Source organism: Schistocerca nitens, chromosome 11 (assembly GCF_023898315.1).
Source record: "Schistocerca nitens isolate TAMUIC-IGC-003100 chromosome 11, iqSchNite1.1, whole genome shotgun sequence".
Lineage (NCBI taxonomy): Eukaryota > Metazoa > Arthropoda > Insecta > Orthoptera > Acrididae > Schistocerca > Schistocerca nitens.
Genome location: NC_064624.1, coordinates 115478973 through 115500273, shown reverse-complemented (window position 1 = coordinate 115500273; position 21301 = coordinate 115478973). Strand labels below are relative to the sequence as shown.

Below are 21301 nucleotides of genomic sequence, written 5' to 3'. Positions count from 1 at the left end.
TGGCCATGCAGCTTCAACACGATACCACAGTTCCTCAAGAGTAGTGACTGGCTTATTGTGACCAGCTAGTTGCCCGGCCAGCATTGACCAGACGTTTTCAGTTGGTGAGAGATCTGGAGAATGTGCTGGCCAGGGCAGCAGTCGAACATTTTCTGTATCCAGAAAGGCCCGTACAGGACCTGTCATACGCGGTCATGCATTATCCTGCTGAAATGTAGGGTTTAGCAGGGAGCGAATGAAGGGTAGAGCCACGGGTCGTAACACATCTAAAATGTAACGTCCACTGTTCAAAGTGCCGTCAATGCGAACGAGAGGTGACCGAGACATGTAACCGATGGCACCCCATACCATCACGCCGGGTGATACGCCAGTATGGCGATGACGAATACACGCTTCCAATGTGCATTCACCGCGATGTCGCCAAACACGGATGCGACCATCGTGATGCTGTAAACAGAACCTGCATTCATCCGAAAAAATGACGTTTTGCCATTCGTACACCCAGGTTCGTCGCCGAGTACACTATCGCAGGCGTTCCAGTCTGTGATGCAGCGCCAAGGGTAACAGCAGCCACGGTCTCCGAGCTGATAGTCCGTGCTGCTGCAAACGTCGTCGAACTGTTCGTGCAGATGGTTGTTGTCTTGCAAACGTCCCCATCTGTTGACTCAGGGATCGAGACGTGGTTGCACGATCCGTTACAGCCGTGCGGATAAGATGCCTGTCATCTCGACTGCTAGTGATACGAGGCCGTCGGGATCCAGCACGGCGTCCCGCATTACCCTCCTGAACCCACCGATTCCATATTCTGCTAACAGTCATTGGATCTCGACGAACGCGAGCAGCAATGTCGCGATACGATAAACCGTAATCGCGATGGGCTACAATCCGACCTGTATCAAAGTCGGAAACGTGATGGTACGCATTTCTCCTCCTTACACGAGGCATCGCAACAACGTTTCACCAGGCAACGCTGGTGAACTGCCGTTTGTGTATGAGAAATCGGTCGGAAACTTTCCTCATGTCAGCACCTTCTAGGTGTCGCCACCGGCGCCATCCTTGTGTGAATGCTCTGGAAAGCTAATCATTTGCATATCACAGCATCTTCTTCCTGTCGTTAAATTTGGCGTCTGTAGCACGTCATCTTCGTGGTGTAGCAATTTTAATGGCCGGTAGTGTATAATGAGGGGTGGCCACCAAACACAATTACGCCTGGATGGTGTTTCACCGTGGTTTCGCCTGTCACTTGTTGAACACCCGAAAAGTCGTGCAGTTTCCGAAATGCTTGTGCCCAGCCTCCGGGCCAACTCTCTGCCCTCGGTCAAACTCAGATCTGGCGCATTCCCCATTCTACACAGGGACAGCACGTTCACTTGTTTTACATGCACCGTGCGTGCGTCTGATTAGAACTCATTCGTCGCCAAGTGACGCTACTATGGTCCTGGACGGATTTATATCGATGGTAGCTCGGTGTTCATAACATTCTGGCTGACCGGTGTGCCTGCATCTGCGGACACCCCCATTCACAGCCTCGTATCATGACTCCTACTCGCCTCGTGCCTGCACGTATCCTGACCACACGGACTCAACTGCCACAGAACTGTCAACTAGCTCTCTCTCCTCCCCCCCCCCCCCCCATTCGCCGCTATACAGCTAGAATAGCCCGGATGATGGCCGTCCATTAGTACACCGCCTTATCTTTAGTACGGCTCGTTTTACCCCGTCTTTTACGACGAAATGAAATGGAGCGCGCATTAAGGCGTCTTTCTTCTCACAAGAGCGCCTCCCTTATCCGTCTCTCCATGCTACAGACCACCGTCTACATCCTGCTGTGTCCGCCGTCACAATATTTATGACGCATTAACCATTAAGCCGTCCGCCTTCATTAAGCCAAACATTATTTCCGCTCGTTTTTCTTTCCTCACGACACCGAATTAATCAAGCGGATATTTTAGCTACATCGAGGACCACAAACAAATAGAGATTCTTTTTCTAAGATCACGAGCGTGCAGAGGAACTATGGTTCAAATTTAAAAGAATAGTTGACTACGCACAAGATAAATAAGTACCTATTAGAACAGTTCATAACGAGAGTAACCCTCCATGATATACAGTCACTGTAAAGATGTAAGTAGGCTGTTTAGGTTTTTATGTTGGTAACGCCACGTAGCGCTCTGTATGAAAATCACTGGCTGTGCTGTGTGCAGTCTGTGGCTAGTTTGCATTGTTGTCTGCCATTGTAGTGTTGGGCAGCTGGATGTGAACAGTGCGTAGCGTTGCGCAGTTGGAGGTGAGCCGCCAGCAGTGGTGGATGTGGGGAGAGAGATGGCGGAGTTTTGAGAGCCGATGATCTGGACGGTAAACTTGTTCGACAAGATCGCCGTTTAACAATCAGAGCAGTGTCTGAGTTAAGAGGAGTTGACAAGGAAAGTGTCGAACAAGTTTACCGATTTTTTCAATGTTTGCATCAGTTTTTGCTGACAATGGTCTGCCAGTGCGAGTGTCATCACTGGTGTCTTCGCGGCCATCTTTAAATCGTTTAAACCACTCAAACACTTGTGTTCGCGATAAACAATCATCGCCGTACACTTGTTGTAACATTACAAACGTTTCACTTGCAGATTTTCCTAGTTTGAAACAAAATTTGATGTTAACACGCTGTTCTTTCTGTACACTCAACATTTTCCGACGCACAGACAAAACGGTCAACTACTTAAAACAGACGCCACGGGCAGACTGAGTGCAGGAGGCAGACGAAACTCGAGCAGTAGGCGGAGCGAGAGTCACGTGACAGGCCACGCGACTTTCAGCCTTATTGCATTCGTTTTATTGTTTCACCACTACTAGTCCGGTTTTTTTCTAGCCACACCTCGTATGTTGACTTTTGAACATTATTAAGGTAAAAACATTCTTTGTTCTCTATCAAAATCTTTCATTTGCTAACTATGCCTATCAGTAGTTAGTGCCTTTAGTAGCTAGAATCTTTTATTTAGCTGGCACTATTGTCGCACCCTGTATTGCAGTAGTTCGAGTAACGAAGATTTTTGTAAGGTAAGTGATTCATGAAAGGTATAGGTTATTGATAGTCAGGGCCATTCTTTTGTAGGGATTATTGAAAGTGAGATTCCGTTGCGCTAAAAATATTGTATGTCAGTTTAGTGATGAACAGAATAAGTAAAGAGAGAAATGTCGGAGTACGTTCAGTTTTGCTCAGCTGTTTGAAAATCAAATAACGTAGAGGTTTACTAGCACAGTAATGCACAATTTTCTAAGGGGATGTTTCAAACAAACTTCGAAAATGGTTGAAATGGCTCTCAGCACTATTGGACTTAACATCTGTGGTCATCAGCCCCCTAAAACTTCGAACTACGTAAACCTAGCTAACCTAAGGACATCACACACATTCATGCCCGAGGTAGGATTCGTACTTGCGACCGTAGCAGTCGCCCGGTTCCGGACTGAAGCATCAAGAACCGCTCGGCCACAGCAGCCGGCAAACTTCTATAGAAACAGACATTACTGCATAACAGGTGTAAAACAAAGCACAGATAAAGAGAGATACTGAATGAAACGGATTTGGGGGTCAAGAGGGCAATGCGTGAAGCCTTCAATGACTTCTGTAGCACATTATTGCCAAATGATCTTTCACAGAACCCAAAAAATTCTGGTCGTATGTAAAGGCTTCTAGTGGCACCAAAATCCAGTGTCTAGCAAATGAGGCAGGAGCTGAAATAGAGGGTAGCAAAGCAAAAGCTGCAATGCCTAAGTCCGATTTCAATTCTTTCTCTACAAAGGAAAATCTTTGAAAAAAAAAAGAAAGCGCAGGTCACGTGTGTCCACAAGAATGGTAGCAGAAGTGATGCAGAGAACTACCGTCCAATACGCTTGACATCTTTCTGCTGTACAACCTCAGAAAATATTCTGAGCTCTAACATAGTGAGGTGTCTTCAACAGAATGAGCTCCTCAGTGCCAACCACCACAGATTTCCGAAACATCGATCTTTTTTCTCACATGACATACTGAAAGCTACAGATCAATGCAAGCAGGTAGATGCAGTGTTTCTTGATTTCCAAAAGCGTTTGATACAGTACCGTACCTACGCGTAGTATAAAAAGTTCCATAATATCGCGTATCAAGTGAAATTTATGACTAGACAAAGGACTTTTTGGTGAGGACGACGCAACATACTATCTTGGATAGAGAGTCATCGCATATACAGGGTGACTCACCTAACATTACCGCTGGATATATTTCGTAAACCACATCAAACACTGACGAACCGATTCCACAGACCGAACGTGAGGAGAGGGGCTAGTGTAACTGGTTAATACAAACCATAAAAAAATGCACGGAAGTATGTTTTTTAACACAAACCTACGTTTTTTTAAATGGAACCCCCTTAGTTTTGTTAGCACATCTGAACATATAAACAAATACGTAATCAGTGCCGTTTGTTGCATTGTAAAATGTTAATTACATCCAGAGATATTGTAACCTAAAGTTGACGCTTGAGTACCACTCCTCCGCTGTTCGATCGTGTGTATCGGAGAGCACCGAATTACGTAGGGATCCAAAGGGAACGGTGATGGACCTTAGGTACAGAAGAGACTGGAACAGCACATTACGTCCACATGCTAACACCTTTTTATTGGTCTTTTTCACTGACGCACATGTACATCACCATGAGGGGTGAGGTACACGTTCGACGGGCGTTTCGTAGGACGTGGAGGACGCATAAATTGACCAGCCCGTTCTCCTGATCTTACACCTCTGGACTTCTTCCTGTGGGGTACGTTAAAGGAGAATGTGTACCGTGATGTGCCTACAACCCCAGAGGATATGAAACAACGTATTGTGGCAGCCTGCGGCGACATTACACCAGATGTACTGCGGCGTGTACGACATTCATTACGCCAGAGATTGCAATTGTGTGCAGCAAATGATGGCCACGACATTGAACATCTATTGGCCTGACATGTCGGGACACACTCTATTCCACTCCGTAACTGAAAACGGAAGCCACGTGTGTACGTGTACTTCACCCCTCATGGTAATGTACATGTGCGTCAGTGAAAAAGACCAATAAAAAGGTGTTAGCATGTGGACGTAATGTGCTGTTCTAGTCTCTTCTATACCTAAGGTCCATCACCGTTCCCTTTGGATCCCTACGTAATTCGGTGCTCTCCGATTCACACGATCGAACAGCGGAGGAGTGGTACTCAAGCGTCAACTTTAGGTTACAATATCTCCGGATGTAATTAACATTTTACAACGCAACAAACGGCACTGATTACGTATTTGTTTATATGTTCAGATGTGCTAACAAAACTAACGTGGTCCTATTTAAAAAAAACGTAGGTTTGTGTTAAAAAAACATACTTCCGTGCATTTGTTTATGGTTTGTATTAACCAATTACACTAGCCCCTCTCCTCACGTTCGGTCTGTGGAATCGATTCGTCAGTATTTGATGTGGTTTACGAAATATATCCAGCGGTAATGTTAGGTGACTCACCCTGTATATGTATAGAAGTAACTTCGGGTGTGCCCCTGGGAAGTGTGTTGAGATCCTTGCTGTTCATGTTTTCTATTAATGATCTTGCACATGATATTAATAGTAAAAGTCAGGCTTTTTGCAGTTGATGCATTTATCTATAATGAAGTACTGTCTGAGAGAAGCCGCAGTCAGATTTCGAAAAGATTTGAACACGGCGCAAAGATTGGCAACTTGCTTTAGATGTTCCGAAATGTAAAACTTTTTTCTTCACACCAACTAAAAAACGTAGTATCCTATAACATGAGTGAGTCACTGTTGCAATCGGCCAACTCATACAAATACCTGAGTGTAAGGCTTTGTAGAGATATGAAATGCAATGACCACATAGGTTCAGTCGTGGGTGAACCAGGTGGTAGACTACGGTTAATTGGTAGAACACTGGGGAAGTGCAATCAGTCCACAATGGCGATTGCTTCAAATCACGCGTGCGACCAGTTCCAGAATATTGCTCAAGTGTGTGGGACCCATACCAGATAGGACTAACAGGGGATACTGAACTTGTACAGAGAAGAGCAGTACGAATGGTCACAAGTTTGTTTAATCCATGGGGGAGTGTGAGAGAGATACTGAAGGAACTGAACTGGCAGACTCTTGAAGACAGACAAAGTATCCCGAGAAAGTCGAAGTTGCAACAACTAGCTTTAAATGATGTCTCTAGGAATATACTACGATCCGCTACTTGTCGCTCACATAGGATTAATGAGGATAAGATGAGAATAATTACTGCGTGCAAAGAGGCATTCAGACAATTATTCTTACCTCGCTCCATACGCGAATGGAACAGGAAGAAACCCTAATAACTGGTACAGTGGGATGTACCCTCTGCCATGCACCTCGCTGTGTTTTCCAGAGTATAGATTGGACATAGTAGACGGCACTGGATGCGGTAACTGGGATCAAAGTGTCCTTTTACTATCCAATTTTTCACAATCGCAATGTGACAGCTAAGTATTTATTTTCAAGCGAAGGAAATTCATACCTGATATAATATTCAGGGTGTATACGACCTGCCGGCCGGTGTGGCCGTGCGGTTAAAGGCGCTTCAGTCTGGAACCGTGTGACCGCTACGGTCGCAGGTTCGAATCCTGCCTCGGGCATGGATGTGTGTGATGTCCTTAGGTTAGTTAGGTTTAAGTAGTTCTAAGTTCTAGGGGACTGATGACCACAGAAGTTAAGTCCCATAGTGCTCAGAGCCATTTGAACCATTTTTGTATACGACCCGGGACAACCGGGAGATCCGGAATTTGAAAAAATTACGGATCTCCCGGTTGTCCCGGGAGAAAACCGGGAAAAACCCGGGAATTGTTTAGAATTCCGGGAAATTTTCATTGTTTTAGTTTTCAGTTAAATTTTTGTGATTTTGACTGGTTGGTTCAAATGGCTCTGAGCACTATGGGACTTAACATCTATGGTCATCAGTCCGCTAGAACTTAGAACTACTTAAACCTAACTAACCTAAGGACATCACACAACACCCAGCCATCACGAGGCAGAGAAAATCCCTGACCCCGCCGGGAATCGAACCCGGGAACGCGGGCGTGGGAAGCGAGAACGCTACCGCACGACCACGAGATGCGGGCTTTTGACTGGTAAGAACCAATACTCTAACAAAGGATATTACTGTATCCCGCTACTAGAGAATATTACTGCAGCAACAAAACATGAACGACAAAAAACGCAAATAAAAAAAGTTTCAAAGGAAATGCGCCACATACAACAAGAAAACACAGTGCTCATATAAGCGTCTGCTACCAGCAAAGTTTGTCAATGGTTTTAGGCACATTGTGCAATACTTCATAACAACAAATTGCCGCCGATGAACGTGACGTGACAACTGTTTAAATTAGATTCGTTTGAGCAGTTGCGGGCGGGCTCTTGCGCATGCGCAGTTGAGTCGCGTACGAGTCTTACCTTACAAGCGAACCTCCCCATCGCACCCCCCTCAGATTTAGTTATGGTTTGGCACAGTGGATAGGCCTTGAAAAACTGAACACAGATCAATCGAGAAAACAGGAAGAAGTTGTGTGGAACTATGAAAAAAATATGGAAAATATACAAACTGAGTAGTCCATCGGTAACATAGGCAATATAAAGCAGGATGTAAGCATACGAGCGCCGTGGTCACGTGGTCAGCGTGAGTAGCTGCGAAGCGAGAGGTCCTTGGTTCAAGTCTTCCCTCGAGCGAAAAGTTTACTTTCTTTATTTTTGCAAAGTTGTGATCTGTCCGTTCGTTCATTGACGTCTCTGTTCACTGTAATAAGTTTAGTGTCTGTGTTTTGCGACCGCACCGCAAAACCGTGCGATTAGTAGACGAAAGGACGTGCCTCTCCTCCAGTGGGAACCGAAAACATTTGATCGCAAGGTCATAGGTCAACCGATTCCTCCACAGGAAAACACGTCTGATATATTCTATACGACACTGGTGACGGCATGTGCGTCACATGACAGAAATATGTTGTCGACCCACCTAACTTGCACACTTGGCGAATGGGTAAAAAGATTCTTCTACCTTGCCCGATTTAGGTTTTCTTGTGGATGTGATAATCACTCCCAAAAAAGTGATGAAAACATAAGAGTGTGTCACATAAACTGCAAAAAATCAATGCAACATTTTCACAGTCGCACAGTTTCCTCTGTGCTCTCTCAAAACATATGTTTTTAACGTTTTCAAATTTTTCCGTGTGTAGACCGTCAAATCCTGTATATGTCCAAGGAAATCTGAACATGTCCTGGAATTTTGGAGAGCGAAGTTGATTATATGTGAGTGCCTGAACTCTGATAAATGTCTGAAAATAAAAATTTTCACTCGATGGAAGACTTGAACCAAGGACCTCTCGTTCCAAAGCTGCTCACGCTAACCACGGGACCACGGCGCTCCTGAGCTCATATCATTCTTAAAGTTGCCTATCTCGCTCATGGACTACTCAGTTTGTATATTTTGCGTATTTTTTTCATAGTTCCACACAACTTCTTCCTGTTTTCTCGATTGATCTGTGTTCAGTTTTTCAAGGCCTATCCACTGTGCCAACTTATAACTAAATCTGAGGGGGGTGCGATGGGGAGGTTCCCTTGTTAGAAGTGTGGCTAGGCGCCACTATCTAATACTGCCCCGGTTCGGAAATACAGTAAATCCGGGGCTGATGCATAGAACAGTCTGAGTTGTGGTGGGGACGTGGGTCGTCTCCACGTGACCAGTGTTTACGTTCAGTGATTTTGTTGTTTCCTCATCGTTTATGGCTCTCACGTTACATGAAAACGAAACGGATTTTTGTGACCCGGAGCTATCAAATGAATTAAAATACGTTCACATAATTACGGAAGGCTAAAATATGTTATTAGTTTCAGGTTTTATTTCCACCTTTCTGACAGTCAAGCGTTAATCGCCTTGCAGAACAGTGGAGTTATTTTTATCGGTTTGTTAAAGAAATTTGACTTTTATTAATCTTTTCTGCTGAGGCAGTCAATTTATTTGAAACGAAATGTTTAGTTTCACACTATTGGCCAGTTTCAATTGTTCGCTGTATTTCAAGTACACTTATGGCATTATGCCATAATAAAGAACCGAACATGAGGTAATACAGTACTGGTGCCCTAAGAAAATTTACATCCGAATCTGGACAAACGAATGTGCACTTCAAGCCGAATTATGCATTTTAGTATGGTGCACGAAATTCCGACGCTCTTGAAGTATCCTCTGATGTCTTTTTCTTTCATGACATAATGAAAGATCTTTTAATGTTTTGCACGTACGAACATACGGGCTTCCTGTGTCTTCGTAGCTGCGCAAGGGCGGTGACGCAAGTTATCTGGCGCTCTCTGCCAACTGCCGAAACGAACCTATTTCTAACAGGTCGCGGGAAAATATTGCGAATGGTGGTTACGTTCGAAGCAAATTTCCTTTTACGCAAGATGAACTATGTGCGAGAATGTACAATGAATTTCTTAAATCCCTGAGCGTTTGACTCTCATTTAAAAGTCAACTCTTTGATGACAAGCCATTAAGAAAAATTTCGAGCCCAGAAGATCAGAGCTTTATGTTGGTATTAAATATTTTACTGGCACATTTGTGTGATGTGTCTTTAAGTGCAACACGCGCAAAGAAGATCAACATGATATGTGCAAGCTTAGCTTCTCTTGCAGCTTATTAATCTTCCGAGGCCAATATTATATGTGAATGCTATGTATATTAATTTAAACCATTAACTTTTCTTATTTGTGTGTTCGCGCTACTTAAGACTGATGTTGCTATTGGATGACTACATCACGTGTCGTGTGCTGTTATCAGCTGACGAGATCACGTGACATAAGCTATGACTGGCTTACAAAAGTCCATCGCAATCTCGATTTCAATGCTTCGGAAAGCAACACGCTGTATTAGGTGGAATCCGAATTTATACCTTCGTAATACGAACATATGCAGCGTACATGTTGCTGCACATGAAAGGTCTTTAAAAACGTTTCTTTTTACACCCCCCTCCCCCCCCCCCCCCCGACCAGTTTCATTTTCTAAAGTGCCAGGCATTCTACGTGGTATATGAAACCATTAACAAACAAAGGATTGATGAGTTTTACAGGGGCAAGGAAGAGTATACTGTCACTTGTGACTTGACCTGGGAGAAACTGTATTTTTAACCGGGAAAAATCGGGGATTTTTTTTTCCTTGTCCACGTATACACCCTCAATATTGTTGTTGTTGTCGCCTTCACCTCCACATATCTGCTGCAGCCTACAACCATTAGAATCTGCCTCATTACACAACACAGATCTTCTACATTTACATACATACTCCGCAGTCCTCCTTACGGTGCATGGCGGAGGGTACTCCGTACCACTACTACTCGTTTCCCTTCCTGTTCCACTCGCAAATAGAGTGAGAGAACAACCACTGTCCATATCCATCCGTATAAGCCCTAATTTCTAGTGTCTTATCTTTGTGGTCCTTACACAAAATGTATGTTGGCGGCAGTAGAATCGTTGGGCAGAGTCAGCTTCAAATGTCGGTTCTCTAAGTTTTCTCAACACTGTTCATCGAAAAGAACATCGTCTTCGCTCCAGGGATTCCCGTTTGAATTCCCAAAGCATCTCCGTAGCACTTACGTGTTGTTCGAACCTAGCGATAACAAATGTAGCAGTCCGCCTCTGAATTGCTTTGATGTCTTTCTTCAGTCCGACTGGATACGGATCCCAAACACTCGAGCAGTACTCAAGAACAGGTCACACGAGCCTAATATACGCGGTCTCCTTTAGAGATGAACCACTCTTTTCTAAAATGTTCCATTTCATATCGCTTTGCAACGTTACGCACAGATATTTAAACGACGTGTTTGTGTCAAAGAGAATCCGAATATTACAGATTTGTTTTTCCCACTTACTCTCATTAACTTACATTTTTCCACATTTAGAGCTAGCTGGAAGTCGTCACATCAAAATGGCTCTGAGCACTATGGGACTTAACATCTGTGGTCATCAGTTCCCTAGAACTCAGAACTAGTTAAACCTAACTTACCTAAGGACATTACACACATCCATGCCCGAGGCAGAATTCGAACCTGCGACCGTAGCGGTCGCTCGGTTCCAGACTGACGCGCCTAAAACCGCTCGGCCACACTGGCCGGCTCACCGCATCAACTAGAAATTTTGTCCAAGTCGTCTTGCATCTTACCACAGTCACGCAACTTCGACACCTTACCGTAAAGCACGGCATCATTAGCGAACAACCACAGATTCCTGCCCACCCTGTCAGCCAAGTCATTTATTTATACAGAGAGCAACAGCGATTCTATCACACTTCCCTGGGGCACTCCTGACGATACTCTTCTCTCTGATGAACACTCGCCGTCGAGAACAACATACTGGGCTCCGTTTCTTAAGAAGTCTTCGAAGCACTCACATGTCTGGGAACGTATCCCGTATGCTTGTACCTTCGTTAACAGCCTGCAGTGTGGCGCCGTGTTAAATGCTTTACGCTTCCTTCCTTTTGAACCTGCATACCATATTCGAGCTTTCGTCTCGCTCTACAAATTTACCCCCTCACCCCGCACTTGCTACCAGTTACCAAACTGAGGATTCCTTATGTATAAGGAGCGAGGTGTCGAGCACACTGCACTCGCATTCGGGAGGACGACGGTTCAAACCCGCGTCCGGCCATCCCGATTTATATTTTCCGTGATTTCCGTAAATCTCTTCAGGTAAATGTCGGGATGGTTTCTCTGAGAGGCCACGGCCGACTTCCTTCGCCATCCTTCCCTAAGCGGAACTACTGCTCCGTCGTTGTCGGCGAGACGTTAAACGCTAATCTCCCGTTGTTGAATACTGGTACTTCTGTTATCAGCTGTAAGTTAGAGATGGCGGTTACCCCCGAAACAAGCGACTTTAGGTTACGCTTACGCTTTATCTCCAGCTTAGCCTGACTGTTAAAAAGCGCTCAAAATAATCGGTCTGAGAAGTAATCGATTTTTTTTTCTTTTTTGCTACTACTTCCAACAAGAAGTGCGGTTCTAGGCGCTTCAGTCCCGAACCGCGTGACCGCTACGGTCGCAGGTTCGAATTCTGCCTCGGGCGTGGATGTGTGTGATGTCCTTAGGTTAGTTAGGTTTAAGTAGTTCTAAGTTCTAGGGGACTGATGACCTCAGAAGTTAAGTCCCATAGTGCTCAGAGCCATTTGAACCATACTCTTCTGTAACAGGACATTTCAAAAGCTTCTATCATCCCCTTGTCTCAACTGCTTGTCCGTCACGTTTTTCTTCTGCACGAGGCCCACCTTCAGAAGATCCTTCCTAACACTTAAATTTTTAATAGATCGAGAGGTATCGATGTCGCTCGGTGAGGCCTGGCACGAAGTCGGCGTTCCAGAACATCCCAAAGGTGTCCTATAGGATTCAGGTCAGGACTCTGTGCAGGCCAGTCCATTACAGGGATGTTACTGTCGTGTAAACACGCCGCCACAGGCCGTGCATTATGAACAGGTGATCGATCGTGTTGAAAGATGAAATCGCCACCCCGGAACTGGTCTTCAATTGTGGGAGGCAAGAAGATGCTTAAAACATCAATGTAGGCCTGTGCTGTGATAGTCCACGCAAAACAAGGTGTGCAAGCCCCCTCCATGAAAAACACGACCACACCGTAACACCACTGCCTCCGAATTTTACTGTTGGCACTGCACACGCTGGCAGATCATGTTCGCCGGGTATTCGCCATACCCACACCCTGCCATTGGATCGCCACATTGTGTACCGTTATTCGTCACTCCACACAACGTTTTCCCACTGTCCAATCGTGCAATGTTTACGCTTCCGAAAGCGAAGTAGACGTCGTTTGGAATTTACAGGCGTGATGTTTGGCTTATGAGCAGCCGCTCGACAATGAAATGCAAGTTTTATCACCTCCCGCCTAACTGTAATAGCACTTGCAGTGGATCCTGATGGAGATTGGAATTCCTGTGGTCTGGATAGATGTCTGCCTATTACACATTACGATCCGCTAAAAACTGTCGGCGGTCTCTGTCAGTCAACAGACGAGGTCGGCCTGTACGCTTTTGTGCTGTACGTGTCCCTTCACGTTTCCACTTCACTATGACGTAGGAAACAGTGAACCTAGGGACACACTGACATCTGCGAACCACCTGCATTCCTTACTGCCGTCTTACCCGACGGCGGTGTCATCTTTCAGCAGTATAATTCTCTGTGTCTCGGAGGCAGGACAGCGCTACAGCGGTTTGAGGAACATTACAGTCAACTCATGTTGATGTCTCGGCGACCTAATTCGCCTAATGTAAATCGTATGGAAGCCGTCTGGGTCGCTATCGGGCGCCATCACCGCGTACGCGAATCAGCGGCCCGTCATTTAAGCGAATTACGTGACCTGTGCGTAGACATCTAATGCCCCATACCTCCACAAACGCACCAACTGACGAATCCCTGATACTCACAATCAGTGACGTATTTCCTTCCAAAGACGGACAAAGAAGCTATTAAGGAGGTGGTCATAAAGTTTTGGATGAACAGTGTAAATATGGAGAAATACATGTAGATGTGATGTTTGAGAAAGTATATAGCCTATGTCTGTCTGGATGCCTATTGGAGCACTGCGTATAAATTTGAAATAAGTTGGTGAAGTGTTGTTGTAAAAATATGAAGTACATCGGTGAACAACTTTTCGACATTTTTGGCAACAATGTTAAATTACGACTTGTCTTTTCAGGAGTACAATGGTACAGTCTTTTGTAATATCAGTCGTATTGCCTGACGTCTTCGTACGTTTCTCCAGAATGCATGCCGGCAACAAAAAGCTTGTCCTGTGCAACAGATCGCTCGCTTCGTAACTGTTACTTGAACCGTGAATTTACTTTCAAAATCTTTTCTTAAAGAATTTACTTTATTTACTAGCGATTCACCAAGAACATTAACACATTTAATCACACTAGGTGAGCATGGAAGTAATTGCCAGGGAGTAACTGATGAAATCATAACCAAATTCCTTTTAACAAATGGGAATTTTATTCACTTTAATAATGCCTAAAAGCTTTTTTTTAAACAAACATTTAAAATTATAATGAAAAAGCACCCTCTAAATATCAAAGTTACAGTTTATTCAGAGGCAGAAATAACACTTTTTTTTTTTTTTTTTGAGCTTTCGGGCAGAGAACCTTGCCGCTCCCTTTTGACACGGCCGAAGTTACGACCGCTCACAACAGCGTCTGAAAGACTACACTGGTACAAAGTTGCAGCACACCAGATTACTTTAAACTAAAAGTTTTAACAATTCACACAAGCACACAAACTATGCACCCTGTAGGAGGGATGGAAATGATACAAAACCCTAAAATTAAAATATTAAATTTGCCATCGAAGGTGCAACTTGATTTTAACTTCTAAGTGAAGTCTTACGGTGAAAGGGTGGCAACTTTATATACTAAAATGATCACTTAAATAAAAGCCCATGAAATGCAATCTTATATAAATTTATACAAGGTTGGCCAAACAATAGTTACGATGCTCTACAGTACACAGATACCGCTTCTCAAGATCATAGGCAATAATGTCAGAGTTTACAAAGATGAAAAGATATTTCAGGTATTTGGCCGTTACACTCCAATCAATAAATTCGTTAACACACCAAATCCGATAAACATGACAGAGACAGCTACAAACGTACGGTAGATTGATAGGGAGATTACCGAACAAGCCGAACCGCAGGTTGCTCTAACCCGCCCCTACTCCACAAGGGAAAAACGGACCACACAACTCATAATTAACCACCTTCCCGCGGCGGGGAAACGAAGAAGAATGGTGGGACGACCCCAAAACAAAGCAGCTGATGACCTCACCAAGAAAACAAATTGAATGTAACGAGTAAATGAAACGACATATCTCCAATCACTTAACTTCCAATAAAATGCGATTTATGGCGAAGACCTGGCGCAGCACCCCCAACGCTCTGCCGAACCGTCCGCTGCCCGCCGCTTCAAAGGACGCAGGAAGGCGCGCCGATCTCCCGTCTCACGGCGTCGCAGCTCGCACCGGCCAGACCGACGTCGTGGGTTGACTCCTGCTGCTCTCGTGTCGGCCGCGAAGCCACTACCCCTCGCTATACGGCGCGGCCCACTGGACTCACGTGGCGACCTCACGTGCGCCGACGCTCGAGGCGGACAAGTCATCTCGTGTCTCAGTGCGCGATCGACCGACCAATCGATCCAAACGCCAATGACATATGAACTCGAGCAGAGTGGCGGCCTAACGCGCAGACTCAGAAGCAGGAACTAAGCCCCGACCGGGCGACCCCTCGCTGTGTTCTTCGCTTACTGGCGGAGTGGAAAGACTCTCATTTTGCCGGCTTTAAAGGTTGATCCGAACGACAGACATACTAGCACTCCGAACGACAGACAGACACTAATGCGGAAGAGAGACAGACTAGCAAGCTGGGGACGAGAGACAGACCCAGGCTGACCCACTGGCGAGCTCACGGCGCCCCTTAAACGCACGTGAACAGGCAACCTCTCCCCTTTCGCACCAGAGGGAGACACCGAAGCTGCGATTGCCACAGCGGCGCCACCGCCAGAAACGGAGGGCGACCGCTTCACACTACCCGCTGCGGCGCGCTCTTCGAAACAGCAACTTTTACCCCGGCTCATCATTATCGTGCAATGTTGTTTTACACGAGGACATCATTATGTTACGGGGAGCAGCGGCGGAGGAGTGAGCTAACGGCACGTCAAATAAAGAGGGGTTCGAATTGCAGCACAGTTACATCTGTCAGCAGGGGGGAAGCGAGCAATTACTGCACGTGACAGTGGCCGGGGATCCGCGATGACGTATCTGCGCTCCGGACCGATACCCGCTCCTGGCGGATGCGAGCTCGCAAACTGCCGCCGAACGCCACGTCAAATGCTGCCGAGCCCAAGCACGGGGCCCCATTAGACCGATACCGCCCCTGTACGTGACGGACGAAAATGTTTTCTGAATTCCCTGACTTCGTCAGTGCGTACGCATGTGTGTGCGTGTGTGTGTGTGTGTGTGTGTGGCAGAGAGAGGCACAGCCTGAAACATACCACGTAGCACGCAAATACCGAAACTCAATACCGACTGACAAAACACATCGATATTGAGACACGTGGGCAACCGCTGAGTTGACGGCAGATATTTCAAACATTCTGCCTCTGCAGCGGAGTTTCAAAAGCTTCCCTGTCATAAACTGTCGGCCGGACAGGGCTCGAACATTTTTTTAAATTTATTTCATTGAGATACATAATTTTATTTGTATGATTTGACAGGGTAAGTTTACGGACTGACACGGCACATCGGTCATACAATAAGGATCAGTAATAGCACGGGAACGGTGTGACGGTACAAATCCCCGTTGCTAGATGAATATTTCTAGTATGCAGGGATTGCTTTGTGGAAGGCGAGCGCGCTACATGGTGCGCGATTCGCGGAAAATTTGCAACTGTCTCCACTGCCAGGCAGCCACGTGGCCTGAAGCTTGCGACATTCTTTGGTTTTTCGCGCGTTACGCGAAAACTGCGTAACTTACGGTGAAGAGCGATGCTGCAGTGGATTGCTGTCAGCAATATGCACCTTCTGAAAGATCGATCTTTATTTCAAGTCACGAGACGCAAAAGTTACAGTAACCTCAAAAACCGTTAATATGACGAATACTGGAAGATCAATAAAAATAGTAAATAACAACTTACAAGGATGAGCGAGCACTCATTAAAACCGTCACAGTGCATCGAGTGCCGTAGTCATATGTTAAGATTCGTAAATAATTAAGCCCGTAAAGGGCAATAAACAAAGTTTGAGGGAAAATTGTTTATAAAATTCAATAGAAAATTCATAACGTAAAGAACGGCACTATATAATATTTTGGGGCGCATCACACGTATTTTAAACTCGTTAAGCTATACTATCCACTTAACTTGCAATAGTTTTCATTGTTTGCAAATTATTATTAACATTTCTCGCCCATAGGTAATTAATTATTATAGATAAGAAGATTTTGAGCAGCGCATTGTGTAGATCGCGATAGACTACGTCTAAACACGGTGCTATATGCAGTCCTATGTTAAAACTTTGCAGCACAGGTGTCAACAAACAAACTTGCGCTAAGAGCCGAAATTTTGCAAAAACTAAAACTTGATTCACGGGCGATAGAATAATCCTAGAAATTAATGTAAAATAGTGAATAAGATGTACTTTTTAGCGCGGCTCCGATGTTGTGCTTATTTCTGTCGACGGATGTATGTATCAAAATTTGAAGCCGTAACTGGTGAGACTGGTGCTTGCATAACCAGGAGGTTGACGTCCTAGCCTATATATAAGCGAGCGGCCATCTTCGCCAGGGGTCAGTCGTTGGTCAGTTGTTTTGGAGGGTGGGTGCCGAGCGAGCCCCACTTAAGGGTGGCCCATGTGGTCGTTTGAAAATTTATTTCGACTAAGAGTATTGTTTAATAGTGCAAGTGTGCAAACATATAAGTGGTGAACTGGAAGTGCTACGATTATTTGTGTGAGTGCGAATTACGAGGTATACATCGGCGTAAGTGAACACATGTGGCGATCTGTGATTTCGCGCCAAAACTGCTAGAAGAAAGAGGGCAGTGGGACTTGTGGTTCTCTTCGAATTGTTTGATTAATTTTCGTTTACAGCAGCCTACACTACTGCTATTGGGGGCTCGGAGTCAAATTATTACCAAAGTAAAACTGTAAACCGTCTCAAGAAAAAAATGGCTCTGAGCACTATGGGACTCAACTGCTGAGGTCATTAGTCCCCTAGAACTTAGAACTAGTTAAACCTAACTAACCTAAGGACATCACAAACATCCATGCCCGAGGCAGGATTCGAACCTGCTGGTTTGATGCAGCTCTCCACGCTACTCTATCCTGTGCAAGCTTCTTCATCTCCCAGTCCCTACTGCAACCTACATCCTTCTGAATCTGCTTAGTGTATTCATCTCTTGGTCTCCCTCTACGACTTTTACCCTCCACGCTGCCCTCCAATGCTAAACAGGTGGAATAGGGGATGAAATTTTTCTGCAAATATTTCATTATGCAAGCATTTCTATGCTAAATGTATGAAAATTTGTATTAGGCTCCACCATTAGTAATTGAAAAAAAAACTCATTCCTCTGTTTTTGCAAACTCAACCCCTAAAGGAGGTTACATAGGAATAAAAAGTTTTACGAAAATATTGCACTGCGGAAGTACTATTAAAGCTAAAGCTTCTAAAATTGGTATTTCGGTTTTCGGACAGGGATGAAGAAATACGTCATTCATTGTTTTTTGGAAATTCAACATCTAATGGGGTGAAATAGCGCCAGACCGATTCATTGCCTCGACATCATACAGCCCAAACCGCTAACGACAGAAAATTGAAGTTTGGAGAAAGTGTGGATCTTACACTAGGCATAGCTTAAGAAGGGATTGTCAGATATACCACTCCCAAGGGGCTGTGATAGGGGACGAAAGGCTTTTTGAAAGTATGACGATATTAAGAGAATTTCGAAGCTGGAACTACGAAAACAGGTATTTGACTTCTCAGTCAGAAAATAAAATTACGAGTTTCATAGTTTTTGGAAGGGAACAAAGTAGTGGGAGAAAGGTTTTTTGAAAATAAATAATTACACTACTGGCCATTAAAATTGCTACACCAAGAGGAAATGCAGATGATAAACGGGTAGTCATTGGACAAATATATTATACTAGAACTGACATGTGATTACATTTTCACGCAATTTGGGTGCATAGATCCTGAGAAATCAGTACCCAGAACAACCACCTCTGGCCGTAATAACGGCCTTGATACGCCTGGGCATTGAGTCAAACAGAGATTTAATAGCATGTACAGGTACAGCTGCCCATGCAGCTTCAACACGATACCACAGTTCATCGAGAGTAGTGACTGGCGTATTGTGACGAGCCAGTTGCTCGGGCACCATTGACGAGACGTTTTCAATTGCTGAGAGATCTGGAGAATGTGCTGGCCAGGGCAGCAGTCAAACATTTTCTGTATCCAGAAAGGCCCGTACAGGACCTGCAGCATGCGGTCGTGCATTATCCGGCTGAAATGTAGGGTTTCGCAGGGATCAAATGGAGGGTAGAGCCACGGGTCGTAACACATCTGAAATGTAACGTCCACTGTTCAAAGTGCCGTCAATGCGAACAAGAAGTGACCGAGACGTGTAACCAATGGCACCCCATACCATCACGCCGGGTGATACGCCAGTATGGCGAAGACGAATTACACGCTTCCAATGTGCGTTCACCGCGATGTCGCCAAACACGGATGCGACCATCGTGATGCTGTAAACAGAACCTGGATTCATCCGAAAAAATGACGTTTTGCCATTCGTGCACCCAGGTTCGTCATAGAGTACACCATCGCAGACGCTCCTGTCTGTGATGCAGCGTCAAGGGTAACCGCAGCCGTGGTCTCCAAGCTGATAGTCCATGCTGCTGCAAACGTCGTCAAACTGTTCGTGCAGATGGTTGTTGTCTGGCAAACGTCCCCATCTGTTGACTCAGGGATCGAGACGTGGCTGCACGATCCGTTACAGCCGTGCGGATAAGATGCCTGTCATCTCGACTGCTAGTGATACGAGGCCGTTGGGATCCAGCACGGCGTTCCACATTACCCTCCTGAACCCACCGATTCCATATTCTGCTGACAGTCATTGGATCTCGACCAACGCGAGCAGCAATGTCGCGATGCGATAAACCGCAATCGCGATAGGCAACACTCTGACCTTTATCAAAGTCGGAAACGTGATGGTATTCATTTCTCCTCCTTACACGAGGCATCTCAACAACGTTTCACCAGGCAACGCCGGTCAACTGCTGTTTGTATATGAGAAATCGGTTGGAAACTTTCCTCATGTCAGCACGTTGTAGGTGTCGCCACCGGCGCCAACCTTGTATGAATGCTGTGGAAAGCTAATCCTTTGCATATCACAGCATCTTCTTGCTGTCGATTAAATTTCGTGTCTGTAGCACGTCATCTTCGTGGTGTAGCAATTTTAATGACCAGTAGTGTATGTCATGTGATGTCCGCAATGACGAACGTCAACGATTTAAAAAAAAAAAAAAGTTCCGCGCGACAGAATGTCAATCCTGAGGGCCCGGGTTCGATTCCCAGCTTTGTCGGAGATTATCTCCGCTCAGGGACTGGGTTTTGTGTTGTCATCATCATCACCATTTCATCTCCATCGACGCGCAACTCGCCGAAGTGGCGTCAAATCGACAGACTTGCACCCGGCGAACGGTCTACCCGACGGGAGGCCCTAGTCACACATGTATTTACTCAAGACACCGCGGTGTGGCAGTGCAGGAAGTGTGCGGCCGGGCTGAGCGCTACGGCACGCGAGCAAGGCGGCGGCTCGTGGGGCGAATTGTTAGGCATTTGGGGTTTAGGCGCACGTTGCGGGAAGTTATTTTTCTTGTTGCAGTTCTCAAAGAGGAACGTAAATTGTGTGTTTATATCTGACTGCTGTAATATGGAAATGTCCGATCCTGTATTATATGTAACTTATATGATGCTAATCGTAGTGTATGTAATGAATATTATGCAGAGCGACTGGTTAGACGTGACAGGGCACTATCCCCGAATGGCGGGTTCAATAAAAAATTAATAATTTATGACTTTTTTTGCGTCGACGGCGGCGTGCTAAAGTGCGGAGGGGCAGAAGGGGAGCCGCTGCAGCGCGTGCGACTGACCTGGAACTCGAACTTGCGGAACTGCTCCGAGGTGTCGACGTCCGCGTCGGCGACGACGAGCGCGGGGCAGTTGTCGCGGCTGACGACGGCGTCGGGCAGGTCGTCCGCCTCCGGGGGCTGGAGCGCGGGGGGCGGCTCGCCTCCGCCGGCCCCCGGCGGCTGCGGCAGCACCTCGTTGTCCTCCTCCCTGTCTTCGCTGCCGCCGCCGCCGCCTCCCTGCTGCTGTTGCTGCGGCTGCTGCTGGGGCAGCGGTTCGCGCGGCCCGCCCTGCGCCGAGCTTCGGCCCGCGGCCGCCAGGGGCGCCGCCGCCGGGGACTCCCCCGCGGCGGCCATGTTGCGGTAGTAGAGGCACAGCAGCGCCACGGCCACGGCGGCGGCCAGCGCCGCGAACCGCACCGGCCGCCGGCGCAGCGCCTTCAGCATCGCGACCGCCACGCTCTGAAACAAGCACGCCCTCCATCTGTAACGCACACTCGGCCACCAGCAGGCCAGAACCTGCTCCTGCAACGAATACCGACACTAAGGCGGCCGTGAGCGTCACCACA

At 46.1% G+C, this 21301-nt stretch overlaps 1 protein-coding gene across 1 annotated transcript in view; it reads right to left on the bottom strand.

Moving 5' to 3' along the window:
- LOC126213468 (alpha-mannosidase 2) overlaps nt 1-20885 on the bottom strand; it is an 834426-nt gene extending 813541 nt beyond the window's left edge. Inside the window, exon 1 of the mRNA XM_049941248.1 lies at nt 20757-20885. The gene's annotated coding sequence lies outside the window, so the exon portion shown is untranslated. The remainder of the gene's footprint in view (nt 1-20756) is intronic.
- Nucleotides 20886-21301: the final 416 nt, after the last annotated feature.